This window comes from Rhinoderma darwinii, chromosome 2 (assembly GCF_050947455.1).
Source record: "Rhinoderma darwinii isolate aRhiDar2 chromosome 2, aRhiDar2.hap1, whole genome shotgun sequence".
Classification (NCBI taxonomy): Eukaryota; Metazoa; Chordata; class Amphibia; order Anura; family Rhinodermatidae; genus Rhinoderma; species Rhinoderma darwinii.
The window spans coordinates 274253071-274278562 of record NC_134688.1 but is presented as its reverse complement, the minus strand read 5'-3'; the positions used below and the strand labels follow the sequence as shown (position 1 = coordinate 274278562).

At 41.9% G+C, this 25492-nt stretch overlaps 1 long non-coding RNA gene across 1 annotated transcript in view; it reads left to right on the top strand.

Annotated features, from left to right (window-relative positions):
* The first annotated feature begins 4005 nt into the window (after nucleotides 1-4005).
* Nucleotides 4006-25492, top strand: part of LOC142741146 (uncharacterized) — a 47524-nt gene continuing 26037 nt past the window's right edge. The window contains exon 1 of the long non-coding RNA XR_012881014.1: nucleotides 4006-4242. This is a non-coding gene — a long non-coding RNA (uncharacterized LOC142741146). The remainder of the gene's footprint in view (nucleotides 4243-25492) is intronic.

Below are 25492 nucleotides of genomic sequence, written 5' to 3'. Positions count from 1 at the left end.
ATTGTCATAATGCTTTTGTAACTGCTGAGAAGAATATAGTCCTGTATTTGGCATATTTCCAAACAATATTTCATAAGGAAAAAGTTTATCCTTCCCTCTTGGTGTGGTTCTTACAGTATATAAAGCCAGGGGTAGACATTGTGTCCACGGTAGAGAAGCTTCATTCACGGCCATCTGGATTTTTAATTTTAAAGTTCCGTTTAGCATTCCTACCTTACCACTGCTTTGTGGGTGGTAGGGGGTATGAAATGCTTGTTCTGTCCCAAGGCTTTTTAATATTTTCCTCAATAGTTCTTGAGTAAAGTGAGTAACTCTATCACTTTCAATTGTCTCTGGTACTCCATAGCGACATACCACCTCAGCTATCAATTTCTTTGCTGTGGCACCTGTATTTGCTTTAGCCACTGGAATAGCTACTGGCCATCCTGAAAATAAATCAGTGCAAACAAATACATATTGACAAATTCCCACCTTAGGTAGTGTTATGTAGTCCACTTGTAATCACTGAAAGGGGTAGTTGGACCAAATGGGGTTTTACACTGGGTGATTATCGGGCAGATGAGCATTCGTAGAACGCTCGTTGCCAATAATTGCCCTATGTAAACAGGGCAGCTTTCAGGAGATGAATGAGCAAACGCTCAAATATCTGTTGATCGTATCATTTTTAAAAAGTAAAATATTATCGTTGTCGGCTCACATCTCCCTGTGTAAACAGGGAGACGCGCTGCCGACATGATAATAATGTATTTGGAGTAATGACCGCTCGTCCCAATCCATAGCTCCGTGTGACAGGAGCAAATGAGTGCCGATCAACAACGCCGGTGTAAAAGGGCCTTTAGGACTGTGTTTAGCTGGTGTTTTGGTGGTTCTACCAGGGTTGTGTTGTGCACATGTCATGTAGCCCTCTGTATATATGGCTGCTGCATTTTGAAAACCTGGAACATGCCATGTCTGTAACACCAACTGGCTCACAGCTCCCTTTGAATAGTGTGTTTTTCCATGGGCTAGGGCACACATCATCGGATACATTGCTCTTGGCAGGCAAACCTTAGAATTAAAGGGGTATTCCGGAACTAAAAAATTACATTTATTTAAATAAAACAATGAAAAAGATATAACTTTCCAATGTACTTACGTTTCATCAGATGGCTGTAGCGTCGTATATCCTCCTCCGTCGCCGTCCCCTTAGCAATGCAAAATCTGCACTTCCTGTGCAGACCCGTCCATTTGGTCTTCTGCCTTGCTTCCGGTTTCCGGCTTTCACACTGTACGGTTACGTCAAAAATGACGTAACCGTACCACGTGCTTCTTTATTGAATTAGAGCATGCGTGGTGAACACACTCCACCACGCATGCTCTGTGAAATTATGTGGCTGCGTCTTCAGCGGCCGTGTATATTACACTGCGCATGCGCAAGGTTGAAGGTGTGTAGCGGTGTGTATACGAAGTTGCAGGAATAACGGCCGTTTCGGCCGTCTTCCCGACAGGTGCAGGAGCTGTGACAGCTGCTGTCTCGTACAGCAGCTGCCGCAGCTCCTACAGCGGGGACCGATCGCTGTGTCCCCGCTGTCTAACCCCTTAAAAGCCGCGTTCTATAGAGATCGCGGGTTTTTAGGGGTTAAGTTACCATCGCCGGCCTGCTACACGATAGCGGCCGGCGATGGTTACTATGGCAACCGGACACCAAACAAAGGCGTCCGGCTATGCCATCGACGGAAGCCTAGTGGGTCCTGACAAAGTCAGGACCCACTATGCTTGCTGTCAGTGAATAGCTGACAGTTCTAATACACTGCACTACGGATGTAGTGCAGTGTATTAGAATAGCGATCAGGGCCTCCTGCCCTCAAGTCCCCTAGTGGGACAAAGTAATAAAGTAAAAAAAAAAGTTAAAAAAGATGTGTAAAAATAAGAAATTAAAAGTTAAAAAAATCCCCCTTTTTTTCCCTTATCAGTCCTTTTTTATTAATAAAAATATATAAATAAATAAACGATACATAATTGGTATCGCCGCGTCCGTAACGGCCTGAACTACAAAATTATTTCGTTATTTATCCCGCGCGGTGAACGCCGTAAAAGAAAATAATAATATACCGTACCAAAATCACAATTGTTTGGTCACTTCACCTCCCAAAAAATGTATTAAAAATAGATCAAAAAGTTGCATTTACCGAAAAATGGTCCTGATCGAAACTACAGTTCGTTACGCAAAAAATAAGTCCTCGCACGGCTTTATTGATGGAAAAATTATAAAGTTCTGGCTCTTAGAATAAGGTAACAAAAAGTGAATGATTTTTTACAAAACTTATTTTATTGTGCAAACGCCATAAGACATAAAAAAACTATAAACATCTGGTGTCACCGTAAGGCCGAGTTTACACGAGCGTGTGCGTTTTGTGCAAGCAAAAAGCGCGGCGTTTTGCGTGCGCAAAAAGCACTTAACAGCTCCGTGTGTCAGCCCTTTATGATGCGCGGCTGCGTGCTTTTCGCGCAGCCGCCATCATTATGACACTCCGTTTGGATGTTTGTAAACAGAAAAGAACGTGGTGCTTTTCTGTTTTCATTCATCCTTTACAGTGCTGTTGCGTGAATCACGCGCGTCCCACGGAATTGCTTCCGTGCGACATGCGTGGTTTTCACACACCCATTGACTTCAATGGGTGCGTGATGCGCGAACAGCGCACAAATATAGGACGTCGTGCGTTTCACGCAGCGGACATACGCTGCGTGAAAATCACGTACCTGTCTGCACGGCCCCATAGAGTAACATAGGTCCCTGCGACGCGCGTTGCAAAAACGTATAATACGCTCGTGTAAATGAGCCCTAATCGTATCGCCCCATAGAATAAAGTGAATATGTCATTTATAGCGCACGGTGAACGCTGTAACAAAAATAGAATTAAAAAACAATAGAATTGCTGTTTTTTAGTCACCGCGCCACTTAAAAATAGAATAAAAACTGATCAAAAAGCTGCATGCACCCCAAGAAAACTACAATGTATTCCTCAAGTGGTCTAGTTTCCAAAATGGGATCACCTTTTGGGGGTTTCCACTATTTTGGTACCACAAGACCTATTCAAACCGGACATGGTGCCTAATAAAAAGGCGGCCTCAAAATCCACTAGGTGCTCCTTTGCTTCTGAGGCCGGTGCTTCAGTCCATTACCGCCCGAGGGCCACATGTGGGATATTTCTACTGCAGAATCTGGACAATAAGTATTGAGTTGCGTTTCTCTGGTAAAACATTTTGTGCATAAACTTTCTAAATGCTGTTGTGAATACTTTGAGGGGTCTAGTTTCTAAAATGTCGTGTTTCATAGGGGTGTCTAATATATAGGCCCCTCAAAGCCACTTCAGAACTGAACTGGAAGCCCAAAAAAAATAATTAGGCAATACTTCGCTTCTATACGAACTAGTTAGCGATTCACAGTGTGATGAAGTAAGGGGAAGCAGCGCTTATACGAGCGGTGCACCCCCTTCAAACAGCCGATGACTTTTCAGTTCACAGGTAGCAGAGTTACATGATGGGGAATTTGTTTTCCTGTTGTGTAACTCTGCTACCTGTCAATGGAAAAATCAGCTGCCAGAGTGAAAAATGTTTCCACACAGAGGAGTACCGCAAAGAAACACCTGGGAATCAGACATGATGGACTAACATTTTTCCCTGTGGTGGATGACTTTTCAGTTGACAGGTAGCAGAGTTACATGAAGGGGAATTATTTTTCATCGATGGCTAGTTAGGAGCGCTGCTTCCCTTTAGTTTTTTCTTGCTCACTGTGAATCTCCGACACAGGATGCAGCGGCGATCCACAGGTATTGCTCCTTTTATCCCAATTCACATGTTAGAATTCAATTTTTTTTATTTTATATATATATATATATATATATATATATATATATATATATATAAAAAAAATACAGTATTTAAAACTAAGACTGTATAAACAGTTAATATACATTTAGAAAACTTATAATTATAAAGACCAAACTTTACGTATCATCATATAGGGTCAGTGTTGTTTAAAAACGCAGATATCCAGTGATTTCAGCTTGTGCTAGCAGTAATAGAATGAGAGCACCAAAATGAAGACTGAGATTGCAGAAGTTAGTAGAGCTGGGTGTAGTAGGCGGAGCAAGTGCACTGCTGCATGCACATTGCATGCTGGGACTAGAGCAGTGCATGCAGGGAGGAGAAACACAGGAAGAGAAGAGGAATGAACTTACTGAGCAAAACAAACCTCTCCAGGTAAACAATAGGGAGTAATGTTACTAAAACCATTTATTATCAAGAAAAAGCTAGACAGAGTGCACTAATATATTAATAGAGGAACATTGCATTGATTTAAAAAAAAAAAATAAAGTATTGGAAAACCCCTTTAAGATGCTTCAGCTGTCCTAGACCTCGTGCTGCCCCTCTCTCCTCCCACTCTGCTTGCTCTTGAGGGGGGCTTGGTTCGGGACAGCAAGCAACAGAGTCTCTGTGATGGGTTGTAAAACAGGCTTCAAAATAATAAGAGGGAGGACAGCAGCGTCCTTTGCTGCTGCATCCGCAGCCTCATTCCCTTTTGATATGAGATCAGTCTTTCTAGTGTGTGCCTGTACTTTGACTATAGCCTCTTGATCTGGCAAGTGCAGTAATTCTAAAAGTTCTTCTACTGCTTGCTTTTATTATAGGTTTACCTGCCGAAGTCAGGAACCCTCTGGCTCTCCATATTGTCCCAAAGTCGTGTGCAACTCCAAAGGCTTATCTGGAGTCAGTGAATATGTTGACACGCTGTCCCTCACCCAATTTACACGCCTCAGAGAGTGCTTTTAGTTCCGTGTCCTGAGCTGCTGGACGCTAGGGACCAGTGGCGTAACTACCGCTGTAGCAGACGTAGCGGCTGCTACGGAGCCCGCAACATAAGGGGGTCCGTACTGCCCACTGACACACCCCCATATTCCCGGTTGCGCTGCTAGCAGCCGCTAAGGCTACTACAGCAGTAGCGAGGCTACTATGCGGCCCGGTGGCATCGCTATCACCGCTGGGGGCCCGGTGCTATCGACAGCCACCCCCTCTTGCAGTAATTGTACCTGTGTCTATAGCACACAGATACAAATACATGCATTAGCGCTGAATGGTCGGACATGTTGCCTTACAATGACGCTGATTGGCGGGCAAAATTATTTGTCCCGACAATCAGTGACTTTCAACGACGCTAGCGCCGATTCAGTGGTTGAAACGCGCTGATTGGCGGGACAAAAAATTTTGCCAGCAAATCAGTGTCATTGTAAGTCAACATGCCCGACCATTCAGCGCTAATGCATGAATTTGTACCTGCGTGCTATATAATAGAATCAGGCTGAGTATGTAATGTTTTTGTTGGCATTAACTACAGTGGGTGTCTATATGTGGGCATGTGCAGCGCTATATTCAGGGGGAGCTATATGTAGGGCACTATCTACAGGGGTAGACTATATGTGGGACACTATACACAGGGGTCAACTATATGTGGAGCACTATCTATAGGGGGAGTATTTGTAGGACACTATCTATAGGGATGGTCTATATGTGGGACACTATATAGAGGGGTGGGTTACCTGTGGGACACTATCTACAGGGGGATTTATGTTGGGCACTGTCTACAGGGGTGGGCTATATTCGGGACACTATATACATGAGGAGCTATATGTGAGGCTCTATCTACAGAGGTGGGCTATATGTGGAGCACTATCTTTAGGGGGAGCTATTTGTAGGCCACTATCTATAAGGTTGGGCTATATGTGGGACACTATATACAGGGGTGGGTTACCTGTGGGGCACTATCTACAGGGGGGCTATATGTAGCACACTGTCTACAAGGGTGGGCTATATGCGGGACACTATATACAGGGGTGAGTTACCTCTGGGGCACTATCTACAGGGGGCGATATGTAGGGCACTGTCTACAGGGATGGGTTATATATGAGGCTCTATCTGCAGAGGTGGGCTACATGTGGAGCACTATCTATAGGGGAAGCTATATGTAGGGCAGTACTGTGTCTCAGTGGTTAGCACTATAGTATTGAAGCTCTGGAGTCCATATGTGGGGCACTTTCTACAGAGGGCTGTATGTCGGGCACTATCTACAGGGGCCTCTATGTATGACACTATTTACAGAGGCACTATGGGGATCACTATCTACAGGGGGGCTATGGGGGCACTATCTACAGGGGGCACGGTGTGTGGGTGTGGGACACAGTCTATGGTACTATTATAATAAGGGACAAAGTGTATGGCGCTATTATATTTAGTGGTGTTGAGAATTTTTTCTTTGTTTATAGGTGCAGAAATGTTTTAAAAGCTGAAGACATCTGAGCGGAAAACTACACAAATGAGTCGTGGTCGGGAGAAATATATCATAGAGCTCTGGACTGGAGGGAGAAGAAAAGAGAAAATGAACTAGAATCTGAGACATCACCGGTGAGTCACTTAATGTAAATGTTTATTCTGCCTCTAATCAGTACTGTAGTCACTGTATGGTCTGCAGCGAGATGATGAGTGGTATGATTTTTTTTTGTGAAACTGCATCTCCCAGCATATCCTTACCATTGTTCGGGCCATGCTGGGAGCTGTATTTTACGTCATACAAACCTGGGTTGCACTAAATTGAGCTGTATTTGTTCTAGTGTCGTATATATATATATATATGTACTGAGCTTTGTTTTGGTACTGTATATATGTACTGAGCTTGGTTCTGATGCTGTATTTAAAGAGGCTCTGTCACCACATTATAAGTGTCCTGACAGTGAATAGACATCACTAACAGCCAGGACGGGATGTCTATTGACAATCCTGACACTTTGGCAACGTTTGTGTGAAATTTACAACACAGCAAGCGTAATCTCGCGAGATTACGCTGTAAAATTTCATTTAAAACGAGATTACGCTTGCTGTGCTGTAAATTTCACACAAACGTTACCGAAGTATCAGGATTCTGAATAGACATCCCGTCCTGGCTGGTAGTGATGTCTATTCACTGTCAGGACACTTCAGTAACGTTAATATGGGAGTAAGTGACTGCACATAGTGATGTAGCTAGATCACTATGTGCTGTGTAAATCAATGGAGAGAAGTGTATGACGCTGGTTGGTCAGCGTCATAAACTTCTCTCCACAACGCCCACTTGGTCAAAAAGTAAAACACGCCCAGTTGTCCAATAAGAAAGGCATTAGCATAAACTAATATAGGTCATAACTCCGTCAAAAATTATCGTTTTTCTAAATAAAAAACACTGCTGTAATCTACATTACAGCGCTGGTCATATTATGTAGAAGATAGGGAACTTATAATGTGGTGACAGAGTCTCTTTAAGTACTGAGCTTTGTTCTGGTGCTGTACTTATGTATGAGCTTGGTTCACGTACGATTCTGGGGCTGTATTTAGATCATTATCCAAAATAAGAAACAGCACTCCAATGATATAGAAAAATCCAAAATGTATTCACCCAACATACAGGCAATGTTTCACCTTCCCATTGAAGGCATTTTCAAGCAATGAATGTGTACGCTCAAAGCATTTATATAGTGTGCAAAAGTACAAATTGGCAATGTAAGATAATCAAACATGATTAATAATAAAGTGCAAAGTGTAATATAATAATACAGAATAGAAGTATTGAAATGAATACAAAACATGTGAAAAATGTGTGAATCAATATTTAAAGAGGCTCTGTCACCACATTATAAATGGCCTATCTTCTACATAATGTGATCGGCGCTGTAATGTAGGTAACAGCCGTGTTTTTTTATTTAGAAAAACTATAATTTTTTACGGAATTATGACCTTTTTTAGCTTTATGATAATGACTTTCTTAATGGACAACTGGGCGTGTTTTACTTTTTGACCAAGTGGGTGTTGTGGCGAGAAGTGTATGACGCTGACCAATCAGTGACCAATCAGCGTCATACACTTCTCTCCATTCATTTACTCTGCACATAGTGATCTTACTAGATCACCATGTGCAGCCAAATACACACACACTAACTTTACTCAAGTGTACTGACAGTAAATATACATCCCTACCAGCCAGGATGTGATGTCTTTTCAGAATCCTGACACTTCACTAACGTTTGTGGTTGATTTACAGCACAGCAAGCGTAGTCTCGCGAGATTACGCTGTAAACTGTAATTTACAGCGAGATTACGCTTGCTGTGCTGTAAATCAACCACAAACTTTCCCGAGTTGCTCCTGTATACAGGGACATGTTCCTTCTGTTCCGAGAACCATAAATATAATGCCTTGCTGTACGGGTATTCCCTGCTGGAAACGATTGTCCGGTTACTGGGACTTCGTTCCATGTAACAAGTCCGGGGGATTTGCTAATAATTATGGTAACAATTAGTTAATAATTATGGTAACAATAAGTTTGATTCCTTTAGATACCACAACACAGGAGATGTGTATTTTGAGAAATATATTTACCTACTCTAAGATGGTGATCATGGTCTCCTTTCAATCAACACCCATGCATGCATGATGTGCTGTGTCAGATGACCTTCTTCTCATAATTTTTTCCAATCTAACATATGATTGGCCGTTAGTGAGAATCTCATGAACCGTTTTGAGCATCCGCTGTGGATTTTTCACAACTCTGAGATTTCGGCGAGTCATGACGGTAATAATATATTACCTTAATTCTCCTAGTTAGAACAGGTATGTTGTTCGTGACAACTGAGGGTGAGTGCCAGCTGTAACTCTTATTATTATAATTGACACTTTATTGCATATTTATGTATTTTATGGGATTACTGTCAGATATGTGTATATCTGATACTTAACTATTGATTCACATATTTTTAACTTGTTTTGTATTAATTGCAGTACTTCTATTCTGTATTATTATATTGCACTTTGCACATTATTATTAATCATGTTTGATTATCTTATATTGCCTATTTGTACTTTTGCACACTATATGAATGCTTTGAGCACACACATTCATTGCTTGAAAATGCCTTCAATGGGAAAGTGAAACGTTGCCTGTATGTTGGGTGAATAAATTTTGGATATTTCTATATCATTGGAGTGCTGCCTCTTCTTTTGGATTGTGGTCTAATTTCGGTTTGAGGTCTTTTGTCAAGATTCCTCTGAGGATAGCACCCACTACATGCTACAGTGCAGCTCCTAGATCTCGTTTGTTCCTTGGGGCTGTATTAATGTATTGAGCTTGGTTTTTGGTGCTGTATTTATGTACTGAGCTTTGTTCTGGTGCTGTATTTATGTACTGAGCTTGATTCTGGAGATGTATATATGTACTGAGCTTGGTTCTGGTGCTGTATTTATGTACTGAGCTTGGTTCTGGGGCTGTATTTATGTATTGAGCTTGGCTCTCATGCCGTATATATGAATGAGCTTGGTTCTAGTGCTCTATTCATGTACTGAGCTTGGTTGTGGTACTGTATATTTGTCAGAGCTTGGTTCTAGTTGCTGTATTTATGTACTGAGCTTGTTTGTGGTACTGTGTATATGTCAGAGCTTGGTTCTGGAGCTGTAATTATATAGGATATATTTATAATAACAAAATTGCAGGACAGATGGAATTGTTTTCAATTCATTGTATATTTAATGGGAACCTGTCTGGTAGTTTTAACCCCTTGAACCGCCACCATGCGGTAATACATGACCTGACAATATTTCCAAACATTCCCCTATATGTTTTTTTTCAGATGCAGCAAATCTATAAAATCACTTTTAAAATGGCGCACTCTATATGCTAATTACTCATTAAAGCCTCATGGGGCGGTGCCGCTATCTTGAAGAGTCACATAGTCCTGCCTCCAAACCCACCTTTCCATGTTTGATTGACATTCCCCTGGCTGATACAACTTTCTCGGATGCGCCTTTGCCTTGCATTACTTGGGGGGCTGCGTGGCACTATATACAAGGGAGGATTGTTTGGCACTATACAAATGGGGGAGCTGTGTGGCACTATGCACATAGGGGAGCAGTTCGGTACTTTATACAAGGGGCTATGTGGCACTATCTACTAGGGGGGCTGTATGGCACTATTTACAAGGGGAGGGCTGTGGCTCTATTTACAGGGGGCTGTGTGTGGTGAAATCTACAGGGGTCTGTGTGTGGCACTATCCAATAAGGGGGGGGGGGGCTGTGTGGCACTATATACAAGGGAGGGGGGTTGTGTGCCACTATATACAGGGGAAACTGTATGGCGCTTTATACAGGGGCGCTTTGTGGAGATATCTACAGAGTGTTGTATGGCGATATTTACTGGGGGACTGTATGGCACTACCTACGAGGAGGAGGTGGGGAGTGCTATCTACAAGTGGGGTGTGACACTGTCTACAGGCGTGGCTGTATAGCACTGTCTACAGGGGGCTGAATGGCACAATGTACAGGGGGAACTATCTATAAGGGGGGCTGCATGTGGCACCTGGGGGGGGGGCCCAGTCAAGAGCTTGCTATGGGGCCCAGTCTTTCCTAGTTACGCCCCTGGTAGGGACTGTTGTATGGTGGCCTTACCATTGTGGACCACTGCATACCCGGTGAGGAAAAGTCTTTTGTCTATGCTCCAATATCGAGATCATCTCCAAAGTACTCAGCATTAGTGTTAATCAGAGCAACATCAAATATACTATTTATGTCTTTTGTTTCCATATCCACTAGGCTTTCACAATCATGTTCATGTTCAAAATCAAATAGTTCATCATCAGTGGATTGTTGAAAAATAAGGGGGTGTCCATGTCCCTGTCCCCCCACTCCTCCCTCCTTTTGTTCAGAATCTAGGGGCAGAAGTGTAGCTGGATTCAGAACAACACAACGTTTGAGACATTAGGGGACAGAAGAGTAAGTTACATTATAGTAAGTCTTGCAACTGACAAGTGTTTTGTCTTGACTGTGATCATCATCTCTTGCACTGCGTGTGGGACTTACACAATAATGTCATGTTGGAGTACAATATATGTGGCTTTATTGACTAAAGCTGCTGCTGAGACAGTACGTATGCAGGTTGGTGATCCTAGTACAATGGGATTCAGAGCAAGGGAGTAATAGGCAGGTGGTTGCATTTTGCCTCCATGATCTTGGGCTAATACTCCAGAGGCATGGCCTGCCTGTTTGTGGCAGAACAGAGTAAATGGCTTATTGTAGTCAGTAAGTCCCAAAGCTGGTCTTGAAGTTAGTGATAGTTTCAGGGAGTGAAAATTGTTAATTGCCTCACGTGACAGTACCAATGGGTCAGAGGTGAAACAGTCATATATTGGTTGCATCATAGCAGAGGCATCCCTGATCCAAGCTCTGCCGTACCCTATTAAACCCAAGAAAGTTATCAATTGTCTAGGGTTTCTAGAGACTGGGTGTTTTTGTATGATTTCCTGATTTCCAACCTGTAAGGAGTTAAGTGTTTCATACCTTGGGTGTAATACAGTGACCAAGGAAAACAACTGATTTGGTACATAATTTTTACTTGTTCTCGCTCGCTTTACAGACAACTTCTTCTAGGAACATTAATAGTGATTTAGAATTGGTTGCACTGTTCTCCAGATTCTTACTACAAAGTAACACGTGATCTACATATTTCAGTAGAACTGTTGACTGATTGGTGGGCTGCCAGGTGTCTAGAATATCTTTCATAATACGTGAAAAGATATCAGGGGATTTTGCTGCACCCTGTGGCAGCACTACCCAAGCATACTGTCTTCCCCTATGTGTAAATGCAAAATATTGCTGCCACTCTTTGGCCAACGGGATGGAGAAGCAAGCATTGGCTATGTCTATAACTGTGAAATAGACTGCATTACCGGGGACCTGGTTGAGCAAGGTATGCGTGTTGGGTACTTGTGGTGTATTAATTATTGTAACCGCATTTACAGCCCGTAGGTCATGTACCATCCAGTACTGTACAGGTTAACCGGGCGGTGTATTTTTCTTTACTGGGTAAAGAGGAGTGTTGAAAGGCGAGATTATGGGTACTATAAGGTTGTTTTCCAGTAAGGAGGTAATATCCTTATCTACAGCAGCATTTTGCTGCGACTCAGGGGATAATGTTTTATACAGGCAGGGTGATTCTGCATGTCTGGTTTCAAGTTTACTTGCACAGGGGGCACATTTAATGTTCCTACATGCATCTTATCTTGTGCCCATAGTTTTTCTGGGATGTCTGCCAACCGGGACCGCACCGTCCATGAGGCGAGATGAGCCACCCCCTCCTGCCGTAATTGTACCTGCATCTATAGGAGGCAGATACAATTACATGCATAAGCGCTGAACATACTCACTTTGATCCTGTTCCCGCGCCGTGTCATTGTAGGCCTGCTCTCTTCTGTGCAGATCTGCTTGGGCTGAATGACGGTGCTGATTGGCAGGGCAGAATGACTTGCCCCGTCAATCAGCGCCTTTCAACAATGGAAGCGGCGCGATGATGTCATCGCACGGCTAGCATCATTGGAAGGCGCTGATTAGCAGGGCAGAATGACATGCCCGACCATTCAGATCCTTACAATGTTGCTGATTGGCAGGGCAGAATGACTGGTGCTGTATATATGTACTGAGCTTTGTTCTGGTGTTGTATTTATGTACTGTGCTTTGTTTTGGTGCTGTATATATGTACTGAGCTTGGTTCTGGTACTGTATATATGTACTGAGCATGGTTCTGGCACTATATATGTACTGAGCTTGGTTCTGGTGTTGTATATATGTACTGAGCTTTGTTCTGGAACTGTATATATGTAATTAGCTTGGTTCTGCAGCTGTATATATGTACTGAGCTTTGTTCTGGTGCTGTATATATGTACCAAGCTTGGTTCTGGAGCGGTATATGTCAGAGCTTTGTTCTGATGCTGTATTTATCTACTGAGCTTGGTTCTGCTGCTATACAGTGGCGTAGATATAGGGGTCGCAGCAGTTGCAGTTGTGACCTGGCCGCTAAGCCTGGGGGACTCACGGGGCCCCCGTTGCCATACAGCATGCTGGTTAAATAAATTTTCTGTGCTGTGAAGCCGGCACTTCCTAGTTATGGTCACATGGTACACTTAGTGTACCATGTGACCGTTACATCACGTGACATGTTTTCCAGCCAGTGCAGTGGAAGAGCCGATGCGGAAGACTCCAGGTGAGATGCAGAGTCTGTAATGTAATGTAATGTATTGTGTTGTTGTAATGTATTGTGTTGTGTTGTATTGTATTGTGTTGTCTTGTAATGTCTTGTGTTGTATTGTGCTGTCTGTGTTTGCGGTGGAGAGGGGGGGCCTGTTAAATTACAGCCTCCCCCTCCTCTCTCCACCACAAACTGCACAATACAACACAATACATTACAAACTGTGGGTCGTGTCCCCCTGGGGGGTCGTGTGAAGAACTCCGGGGGGTCCCGGTTCCATTCAATGCGGGAGCAAGGAGCTGATGTCTCCTTGCTCCATCATTCACTGTGCTCTGAGCGGCTCGACGCAGGCATCATCGCGCTTGTCTTCGCCGAGTTACTCATAGCACCTACGAGAGGAGGCGAAAGATCCTCCACCCGGCGTGGGAACGGGGATAGGTAAGTAATTATGTTATTTTTAAATTATGCACATATGGGGCATTATACTCTATGGGGTGCTGATATGGTGGGAGGGAGGCTGATATGGTGGGGGGCATTATACTGCATGGGGGGCATTATACTGCATGGGGGGCTGATATGGGGGAATTATACTGTATGCAGGCTGATATGGGGGGCATTATACTGTATGGGTAGCTGATATGGGGGCATTATACTGTAGGGGGAGCTGCTATGGGGGGCATTATATGGTATGGGGCAGTTATGGGGGGCATTATACTGTATGGGGCAGTTATTGGGCATTATACTGTGTGGGGGCAGCTATGGGAGCATTATACTGTGTGGGGGCAAGGCGGCTGGGCATAGGCGCATGCAGGGGTCTGGTGATGGTGGTGTTGGCGCTGTAGGGGGCCCAAGCTATATATATGTATTGAGCTTTGTTCTGGTGCTGTATATTTGTATTCAGCTTTATCTGGTGCTGTATTTATGTACTGAGCTTGGTTCTGGAGCCATATATGTCAGAGCTTAGGTCTGATGCTGTAATTATATAGGATATATTTATAATAACAAAATTGATGTGCAGATGGAATTGTTTTTAATTTATTGTATATTTAATGGGAACCTGTCAGGTAGTTTTACACCTTGAACCACCACTATGCAGTAATATATGACCTGACAATATTTCCAAACATTCCCCCGTGCAGTATGTTTTTTTTTCAGATGCAGCAAAATCTATAAAATCAACTATTAAAACGGCACACGCTGTATGCTAATTACTTATTAAAGGGTCATGGGGCAGTGCAGCTATCCTGAAGTTTCACATAGTCTTGCCTCCAAACCCAACTTTGCATGTTTGATTGACATCCCCCTGCTTGATATACATTACTACCAGTCTTCTCCAACTCTCTTGGATGCGCCATTGCCATGTACTACTTGGGCATACACTACGCAGCGAGGTGTACTCTGCCCGGCTGTACCGCGCACGCAACAGAGCATCCACAAGAGTTGGAGGAGGCTGCTAGGTAGAACAGCCAGGGGAATGTCAATAAAAATCTGGGGGGGCACCATTTCAATTTTCACCTCAGGCAGCAGAAAAGCTAGAACCGGTCCTGATGCCAACCAAAGGCGAGGTGTACTTGGGGCTTTTTCAGTGTCCGGCATACCTGCTATACTAATGAGTGTGCATAGCAGGAACTCTGGAATGGCAGAGGTTAATGGAGGGGTGTCAGAAGAAAAATTCAATGCTGCTCCCAGAGCTCTGAATACATCTGTCCCTAGTAAATTGTAGGGAGTATAGGGTAACACTAACAGACTGGAGACAATAGATTGTGTGTCATGAATGTTCAGTTGCATTGGTTTTGTTATATGTAACTGAAATGATGTTCCCTCCACCTCTTAACAATCTATATAGTCTGGTGATAATAACTCTGCTGGCACATATTTGGTTTGTAATACAGTTCTGGTTGCCCCTGTGTCTACTAGAAAAGAGGTATTTTTCCCTGTGGTAAAGTTACAGATGCCATCAATGATGGACCTGTCGGGGGATCACTGGGCAGAGGGAGACATCTGGGTTGCCAATTTCCTATGCAACAATATAAGAACTGGGAGGTTTAATTGGACAGGAGGGACATCGGGCTGAATAATGACCCTTCTTATCACAATTCTAGTATGTAACTTGACTAAGATACTTTATCTGGGTCCTCAAAGTGTCTCTCTGTTCCCTACATCTTCCTCTATAGTCCCCCTTTTGTTGCATTGGTGCGAGCCGTGTTCTTTTAGGAGTTAGATCTAATTCTGCCCCTTTTGGAATGCTTACTAAATCATTAAATTGGCACATACGCCAGTCGGGCAGGATCTTTTAACAGCTTCTTGTATTGCTGGCTTAAGGCCAGACATAAAAGTTATTTTTAGTAGGCACAAGTCTTTTGCATCGCCTTCTTCATACTCGGGATGTAACAACTGTTGCTGTAAGGTTGTGGCATAATTAGGGACAGACTGACACCTTGGGCAAACTATCAGTTTGATCCTGTTGCATAGTATTTACCCTGGTCCCAATAGCAATCAGGTATTCTAGTCCGGAATGCTCGTTGGTTTTATTTGCTGCTACAGGATTTGTAAGTGTAGCGTGTATTTGATTCTTGAGCACCCCTCTCTTTGTTTCTACTAGGCTCTCCATATCGCACCATGTAGCATGGTAAGCTAGATGTACTGCTCGCAGCTTTCTACGGAAAGCGCTGGGTGTTTTTCGAGGGTCTGGGAGTGTGTCACATACAGCTAGTAACTCAGTCGGGCTCCAGGAGCAATAGACAGTGGCTTCATGTGTCTGGATTTCCCCAACTGTCCCAGGTATTGGTTGCCCGTCTACATCTACAGGCATTGGTCCCCTGTGTGTATGGATACTTGCTACTAACGGAAAAAATCGTGTGGGGCGCTGTTTACCACAACTGACACAATATCCTACAGTGAGGGGGTTCTGTTGCCAACAATGTATGCAACTCCAGCAGCTGCCCTTTTTGCTATTTTCAAGATAAGGGGGTGGTGCGGTTGCTACTGTGGGGCTGTTTGGCCGTTGTAAACCGGTAACACACTCGTGAAGGGCCTTACACTGAGGGAGCCAAATAAATTATACATCACTCCATAATTCGCTCCTATACTCTTATGTTCCGTGTTACTCAATCTCTGTGCTACCTCATACCACATTTGGGCTTTTTCCATCATGTTATTGTCTATCAACCTTCCATCACAATTTGTTATAATCCTTTTCCATTCACGTATTTCCAACGTTCCACAAGACCCAACTTTCATCATTTTGAACATTATTTTACAATCCTTTACAGCCTCAGCTCCTTTTGCTCTTTCTACTATAGTGATAGCCGGGACTCATGCCCCAAGTCTATCCCGCATTTTTGTCTTGCTATCTCCTAACTCCATGGTCGGAAAGCATAGGGTAATCTCCGGAAAACTTCCAAGCTACAAACAGATATCTCAGACTAGCCTTCTTACTAGTTTCAGACAGACTGTCTTACCAATACTATATCAAAGTAATTCCTTCAGACAATTCTAGCAGTGGGGTATCCTTTTCTCTGACCCCTCACTGTTTTGAACATCAACAACAGACAAAATGCTGCCAATCCACAAATTACAAGAGCAAATAAGGATTTGAAGGCAACACAATCGACATTCATGAACCTCCATTGACTCAAGCAGGAGTAGGTTTCAAACATCTACAAACCCCTCATCTTTTTCAGTTATGCAAAACACTTGCTTCTGGGGTGTAGCTTTTGGCTCATACAGCCTGTAAAGTGGCATATATCACAGCCTGTAATGTGGCATATATCACAAATTCTTGAGGGGCCCTGGGTTCAATTCAATACCATTCTCATTCACTGTAATTTGTGTAGGTAGTTATACTACTACGACACAGGTGGCACTTGGGGTGTCAGGGTCGTTCATTGAACACAAGTTTTTATTTTACAAAGATACTTAGTCCAGATGGTCTGATGTTATACTACTACAGACTTACTTGGTTGTTATGCTACAACAAAATCTATATGCCGGATTATCAAATGTGTGCTAGAAATCAGTCTGTACTGATTCCTACCTTATGCCAGTCTGACAATGCATACAACTGACGGCTTTTAAGGACCCTTACACACAATATTACAAGCTGGCAGTGTACTAGGAGCATATAAATTGTTACTCAATACAACATTCAAAGTTTTCCGTATTGCACTGGGTAATGGTACATCGTGCAAATTCAATATAGACACAATTGCTACTCCTTGCACTGAAAATATGTCTCCTTCTATGAAGTGGATATTACTTCTGGGCTTTGGGTTCGGCCATACAGTTTTCACAATTTGAAATGTATTTCTTCTCATAGACGTATTCAATACCACACTACATACACATTTATCACACTTGTCACATGCACTCTCATGTACATCCATTTGACCATTACCATCCTGACAAATGACCTGATTATTACAGGACCACTTTGTAGAGACTTACATATCCAACGCAGGTCTCCAGAGACTTAGAGTGTCTGAAAAAAATGGTGTAACATAAAGTCTGTTACTTACGGTGCGGTTTTGGTTTCAGCGACTCCCCAGGTCATTCCAGATTAGTGGACTATGCACAAATTCTCATGTAGAGGTCCCGGGTTTTGGCACCATGTAATGTAATGGAAACCCTCTCCCAGGTAGCACCTTTTGGGGTGGACGCTTCAATGGGCTCCCTCTGCTTTGTCAGGTGGTATTACAATTGTTAATTGAAGTATCAGCAGTGCACTGAGAGATCAATAAAGACAAATAGCAATCTCTTGTCTTAATCAATGTTCTCTCTCTTTATTATCAAATAACATAAGTTAATATACCCTCAGGGTATACCCTTTAATCAAGGTGTTTCCTTACATAGAACAACCAATCATGACATTCTACAGTATACACTGTAAATATTTCAAGGGTACCTTGCCACTAAGGTCACATGATCGTTCTAACAACTGCAAGTTCTGGCCTACAAACAAAGTGGGGTAGGAGTTTTTTCTTAATGTGTATGTGAATGCTGGGATAAATAGAAATAATTACAAATGTGATGATTTTCATGTATAGGCATTCTGCCAGACTGCTACCTGCTTCGCATTTCAAGGCCACCGTAAGAACACACAGAGATTATATATTTATTACAAATTAAGCAGAAATGGGAGGGAGAAGTTCATTGCAGATGGAATAGAAATTACATCTCTGCATAATCCGGCATCCTGCTTGATAATTCACGATGTAATTTAATACAGAGAATATAAGCAAATTGACCATCCATCACAGCCTGATACAGCCACGTCAATGAAAAAATAAAAAATGTTTGGCTGTATAAAGCAAATTCCATAAAGATATGGTTTTATGTGGACTGCACAGAGCCCTAATTTCAACCCCATTAAATATTTTTAGGGTAAATTAAAATGCTGAATGCGCCAAGCCAGGCCTTCTCGTCCAATATCAGTGTCTGACCTCACAAATGCTTTTTTGGCTGAATGGCTGAATAAGCATCCACAACCCAAATTGTTGTGGAAAGCCTTTCCTGAAGAGTTGATGTCCTGTAGCTGCAAAAGGGGGCCCACTGCTATAATAACTGCCTTGATTTTTGACTGGGATGTCCAACAAGCTCATATAGGTATGATGGTTAGGTATCTACTTTCTTATGGTCAAATGCATATACTGTATACACCAAAACACATGGACTGCAATTGGAGTTAAACCGCTGCAAAAACTGCATATATTTACAAATTTTCTCACCATACCACCAATGCACTGCGTAAATATAAAGTAAATATACAGTATATACTTACTGCACTGTAACAACCATTGCAATTTACATGTAGTATTAGCAGCAGTTTTGCTACAATTTGGATTATGTATTTGAGTACAATAGGAATTGTTTTCAATTAAGACTTGACCGCTAAAGCAGCCAAACTGCTACACAAACTGCATGTATGTAAATACATTGGGACAGATTTACTAAGTCTGGCGTTTCATTTGCCAGTCTTAGGCCTCATGCACACAAACTTAATTTTGTCCTCCCGTAAATACTGGCGTAAATACGGGTCCTTGCCCGTAAATATGGGTCCAGTGTCACCCGTATTCCACCCGTATTTACGGGCACGTTTTCGCTGCAAAATTACACTGCAGTAATCGGCAGCCCTTCTCTCTATCAGTGCAGGATGTGACCGCTGCAGTCCATGTGACCGCTGCAGCCTGTGATTGGCCTGTGATTGGCTGCAGCGGTCACATGGGCTGAAACGTCATCCCGGGAGGCCGGACTGGAATAAGCAGGGAGTTCTGGGTAAGCATGAACGTCTTTTTTTTTTTTACAGGTTGATCTATATTGTGATCGGTAGTTTCTGTCCAGGGTGCTGAAAGAGTTACTGCCCATCGTTTAACTCTTTCAGCACCCTGGACAGTGACTATTTACTGACATCGCCTAGCAATGCTCCCGTAATTATGGGTGCACACACGTAGTCACCCGTAATTACGGGAGCCCCATAGACTTCTATGGGCCTGCCCGTGCCGTAATTTACGGCCTGAAATAGGACATGTTCTATATTTTTCAAACGGCACGGGGACCTTCCCGTAAGAATACGTGGAGGTACCCGTGGCCAATAGAAGTCCATGGGCCCGTAAAAATGTGCCGTAATTACGGCCCGTAATTACGGGCGTTTTTACGTTTGTGTACATGGGGCCTTAGTCTGAAGCTCAGAGGAGTGAGATGCGATTAATTTATTAAGAGGCAAACCCCTCTTCATAAATTTTTTGTTTTTAGTCCGGTTAGATAGTGAAATCTATGTCAGCTATGAACAGCGTAGTTTTCTACTATAATTATGCCAATTTCTAGAGTAAATTGCAGGGAATTTGCCATATTATGATAAGCCCCACCCACTTATATTAAAAAGTGTAAAACGCCCAAAAGTCTCAAATTATTGCAAAAACTTTTTAAGTACAGAAAACTGGTATAAAACCGTTCTTTTAGTCGCCATTAGACTGTTGCAGTATTTTCCTGGTGTAGTAATGGTGCCACACATTTAATGCTGTGTGTGAATTTAACAGGCGGTGACTCTTTCAAATGTGTGAGACAGTCGTTGGATAACTTTTTCCTGGTAGAAATGCAGTGAGAATTTAAAATAGAATACTGAAGTGTGAGAAATAGCTCTAATATTAGACTTTTTCACAGGACTTTGCAGCATGATCTTTTTAAGCTGGAGTGGAGGTTTGTTCATGTACAGTGGGAGTGAGCATCCTCAGGTACATGTAACTCATTTCACTATAACTATCATGTTAAATGTCTTAGTAAATTAAGAAAAGAATGAAAGATGACTTTCCATTCTAGATAACAAATTCTGTAACACATAATAGTAAGAAAATCCCAAAAGCCTTGGACTTCAAAATCCTCGTAGATTTAAATAAAAGCTGTAAACCAATAGCGCTGTGAACTTTTCCTTTTCAGACTGAACTGTAATCTAAGAGCCCCCAATCTTTTACAGTATATACATATTCATCAGGTGTCTATAGAGGGAGTACTGCTTCCATAAAGTCAAATGTTACCATGGCATGTTTTTGTTTTTTCCTTTGCTTGCATGTTTTTTTTCCCAACTACTCCAGTTTCAGAAGTTGGAAAACCAGATTGTAAACCCAACTGGGGACAATAAATACAATCCATGTATATCAATAGGGGTGATTTAAAAATAATAAATAATAATAAATACCAGTGATAAAATAATTTACAACGTCCAAGATTTCAAAAGGATAGGTTATTGCTATTTTTTCATCAGTCCCAGCAATCATGATTTTTTTATCTATTAGTTTGAAGGCGATGACTGGAATTATAGTACTGTTCTTATTTACAGGATATGTTTTTTTTTTAATACAAAAAATAAATTAAAGCTGATAATGAGATATTAACCGCTTCCCGCTCCAGGAACTACTACTAGGTCCCGCTAAGTATAAGATTTGCGCTCCGTGACCTAACAGTAGGTCATGGGAATAACCGCCCTTCCGGCACTTTTATGAGCTGTGACAACTGCTGTCTCGTACAGCAGTTGCCGCAGCTCCTTCCCCAGGGACCGATCGCGTTGTCCCCATCGATTAACCCCTTAGAAGCTGCATTCAATAGTGATCGCGGCTTCTTAGGGGTTAAAGCACCATTGATGTCCCGCTACATGATTGTGAGCGCCAATGGTTGCTATGGCAACCGGAGGCTTAACAATAGCCTCCGGCTATGCCATCTAAAGAAGCCTATTAGATCCTGACAAAGTCGGAACCCACTATGCTTTCTGTCAGTGAGCAGCTGACAGCTTTAATACACTGCACTACGCATGTAGTGCAGTGTATTAGAATTGTGGTCAGGGCCTCCTTCCTTCAAGTCCCCTAGTGGTCAAAAAAAAAGTAAAAACAAAGTTTTATAAAAATAAAAGTTTTAAAGTAATAAAAGTGAAAATCACCATTTTTCCTATGCAGTCATATATTATTAAAAATATAAATAAAATAAATAAGTAAACTATACATAATTGGTATCGCCGCGTCCATAACGGCTTGAACTACAAAAGTATTTCATTATTTATCCCGCGTGGTGAACGCCGTAATAGAAAATAATAATAAACAATACCAGAATCACAATTTTTTGGTCACTTCACCTACCAAAAAATTGAATAAAAAGAGATCAAAAAGACGCATGTACCCAAAAATGGTACTGATCAAAAAAAGTATGGTTTGTTACGCAAAAAAAAAAGCCCTTACACAGCTTTCTTGATGGAAAAATAAAAAAAAATGATGGCTCTTAGAATCTGGTGACACAAAAAGTAAATGATTTAAAAAAAAAAGTATTTTATTGTGCAAACGCCATAAGACATAAAAAACGATGTCATTAATATGTCATTTATAGCGCACGGTGAACGCTGTAAAAAAAAGGAATAAAAACCATAGTAGATTTGCTGTTTTTTAGTCACCACTTCTCTTAAAAAAATAGAATAAAAACTGATCAAAAAGTCGCATGCATCCCATGAAAACTACAATGAATTCCTCAAGGGGTGTAGTTTCCAAAATGGGGTCACTTTTAAGGGGTTTGCCCTGTATGCGGTTTCCACTGTACTGGTACCTCAGAAGCTCTGCAAATGATGCACATGGCGCCAGGAAACCAATCCAGCAAAATCTACATGCCAAATAGCACTCCTGTCTTTCTGAGCCCTGTCGTTATTCCAACCAGCAGTTTATGACCACATATGGGGTATTGCCATAATCGGGAGAAATTGCTTTTTAAATGTTGGGGTGCTTTTTCTACTTTAATCCTAAAATATAATCTATGAAAAGGAGGCTCCAAAATCCACTAGGTGCTCCTTTGATTCTGAGACCTGTGCTCTAGTTCATTAGCACACCATGGCCACATAGGATATTTCTAAAAACTGCAGAATCTGGGCAATAAATATAGATTTGCGTTTATCTGGAAAAAATTGAACAAAAAGGATTTTCTGCAAGAAAAATGAAATTTGGAAATTTCACCTCTACTTTGCTTTAAATTCCTGTGAAACGCCTAAGGGCTTAAGAAACTTTCTAAATGCTGTTTTGAATACTTTGATGGGTCTAGTTTTTAAAATGGGGTGTTTTATAGGGGTTTCTAATATATAAGGCCTCAAAGCCACTTCAGAACTGAACTGGTACCTAAAAAAATAGTCTTTAGAAATTTTCTTGAAATTATATGAGCAATTTCTGCTTATGTTATAAGCCTTGTAACGTTCTAGAAAAATAAAAGGATGTTCAAAAAATTATGCCAACATATAGTAGACATATGGGAAATGTTAACTAGTAACTATTTTGTGTGGTATAACCATCTGTCTTACAAGCAGATACATTTAAATTCAGAAAAATTATATTTTTTTTCCAAATTTTCTCTAAATTTTGCTATTTTTCACAAATAAAGACTGAATATATCGACCAAATTTTACTACTAACATAAAGTCCAATGTGTCATGAAAAAATAATCTCAGAATCGCATGGATAGGTATAAGCATTCCAGAGTTATTACCACATAAAGTAACACATGTCAGATTTGAAAAATGGGCTCTGAGCCTTAAGGCCCAAACTAGGCTGCACTATCATGGAGAGAAAAATAAGACCTTGTACTTTTGGTCACCTTTGCAATGTGTTGCTTATGGCATTTCTTGCAGTCATTTTACATACATGTCATAACAGTGAAACTACTTACTACTTTGGCTTTTATTTTTGTGTTGCTGGTTATAAAATTTTTCCATAGGGACTAATCATTTCAATTTGACCGTCTTGACCGATGTTGTCCCTGCTCTTGTGGACAACTTAATCTAGAGTACTCTATGTACCTAATTTATCAGACCCAGACCTAATCCTTACCCACAAAGGAAAACCATACCATATGGGTATGTTCCCACACACAGGATACGCTGCAGATTTTCTGCAACAGAAAATCTGAAGCAGAATCTCTAGAAAAATGCTGGTAAATTTGTCACAGAAATCCGCACAATAGCGTTTTTGAGGATTTTGTGTTAAACTTTGATTATAGCAAAGTATATGTGCACCTGCGGATTTCCAGCGGTTTTTACTGTGTTTCTGCTGCGTAAACGCTGTAAAGACCGCAACAACATAAATCTGGTGCACAATTCCTGCTCCCCATTGAAGTCTATGGGCCATACACGCAGCATCTCCGCACAGAACACGCAGCATAAATGGACGCTGCAGAGTTGAAAAACGCACCACAGAACACTTTCCGTACGACATTTGTGCATTTGTTTTCCGCAGCGCGGGCATAAGATTTTCGAAATCTCATTCACTTTGCTGCTACTGTAAATGCTGTGGAATTTCCACACAGAATTCCATTGTGGAAATTCTGCAGCGTCTATGCTACGTGGGAAACCAGCCTACATTGAAACCTACTTAATGCAAGGTGTATTCACAATGTGGGTTATAATTTCAAAAACTCAATATGTACATTGCCTCACCCTAGTTTTCCAATCCAAATTGACCAGGTAAGGACCTGTTCACATTACCATTGCCCTTCCATTGTGGGGTTCCGTTGGAGGTTTCCGTCGGGTTAACCCCTCAACGGAAAGGCAAACTGAAACCTCAGCTTCCGTTTCCCTCACCATTGGTCTCAATGATGATGGAAACTTTGCTAATATTTTACAATTGTTACTGTAGTCTACTGCTGTCACAACGGTGACAAACGGAAACCTTTAGCAATGTTTCCATCACCATTAATATCAATGGTGAGGGAAGCAGAAGCTTAGGTTTCCGTTTGCCTTTGCATTGAGGGTTAACCTGACGGAAACCTCAGACGGAACCCCTCAATGGAAAGGTAACGATGATGTGAACACAGCCTAAGGCCTTATTCACACGAATGTGTCCGATTTGCGTACGCAAATAACGGAGCATTATATGCACGTGAGTGTATGCGTTGTTCTTCCGAGTGTCTGCGTATGATGTGCGTATGTCACGTGTATACCACACATTTTATACGCACGTGAAAAATGGAAGCAGGGACTTTTTAAGCAAAAATTTGGTCCCAACCCTCTGGGAACACCCACAGGAAGATCACATGGTCGGGAATCAGCATTTCCTATTGCTGTACAGCATAGAGAAAGCTTTGTGTGATTCCTGTGCTTTTTGTGCTTGGATTTTAGAGTACTCTTTTGTGTGAACCTGACATCCAAAGCTATGGACTATGTTCTTATGGTGTGGCTGATCTCTTGCACGTATGTAAAGCGCCGCCATATGGTGGATGAAGAACCTAGGAGGAGACATTGGGTTCATTCCATTGTCTCCCAACGTAATTACAAAGGGTACTTCCACACCCTTTATAAGGACCTGCGGCTGCATCCGGCAAAATGTCAGGCCTTCTGTCGGATGTCTGTCGCAACCTTTGATCGGCTGCTGGAGGAGCTCTGTTCCGCACTAACCTTCAAGAATATGAACATGCGACGCAGCATTTCACCTGAGGAACGTCTAATCACCCTGAGGTAAGAATAAATACTGTCTGTGTTTAAAACAAATCTCCAGTGTGCTAGTGTAGAACTATGATAAAATGGCTTCAAGTTAGCAATTATAAATTAATTTGTGTAATTAATGTTATTTTCGTTCTTTTATCTTCAGTTTCCTTGCCACTGGTAATTCGTTTGTGTCCCTTCATTTCGAATTCCTAGTGGGGACATCAACCATTTCTGGAATTATCAGCTCCTCCTCTGATCTAATCAGGCATAAACTAAAAGATACCGTGATGCCTCAACCCACAACAGAACAGTGGATGAGTACAGCTGATGTGTTCATGACCAATGCCCTGGGGCGCTGGACGGAAAACATATCCAGGTAAGGAAGCCACCACACTCAGGGTCCCGTTTCTACAATTACAAACAGTATTTCTCGGTAGTACTGTTGGCCTTGGCTGACAGTCAATACCGGTTTGTATTTGTAGATATT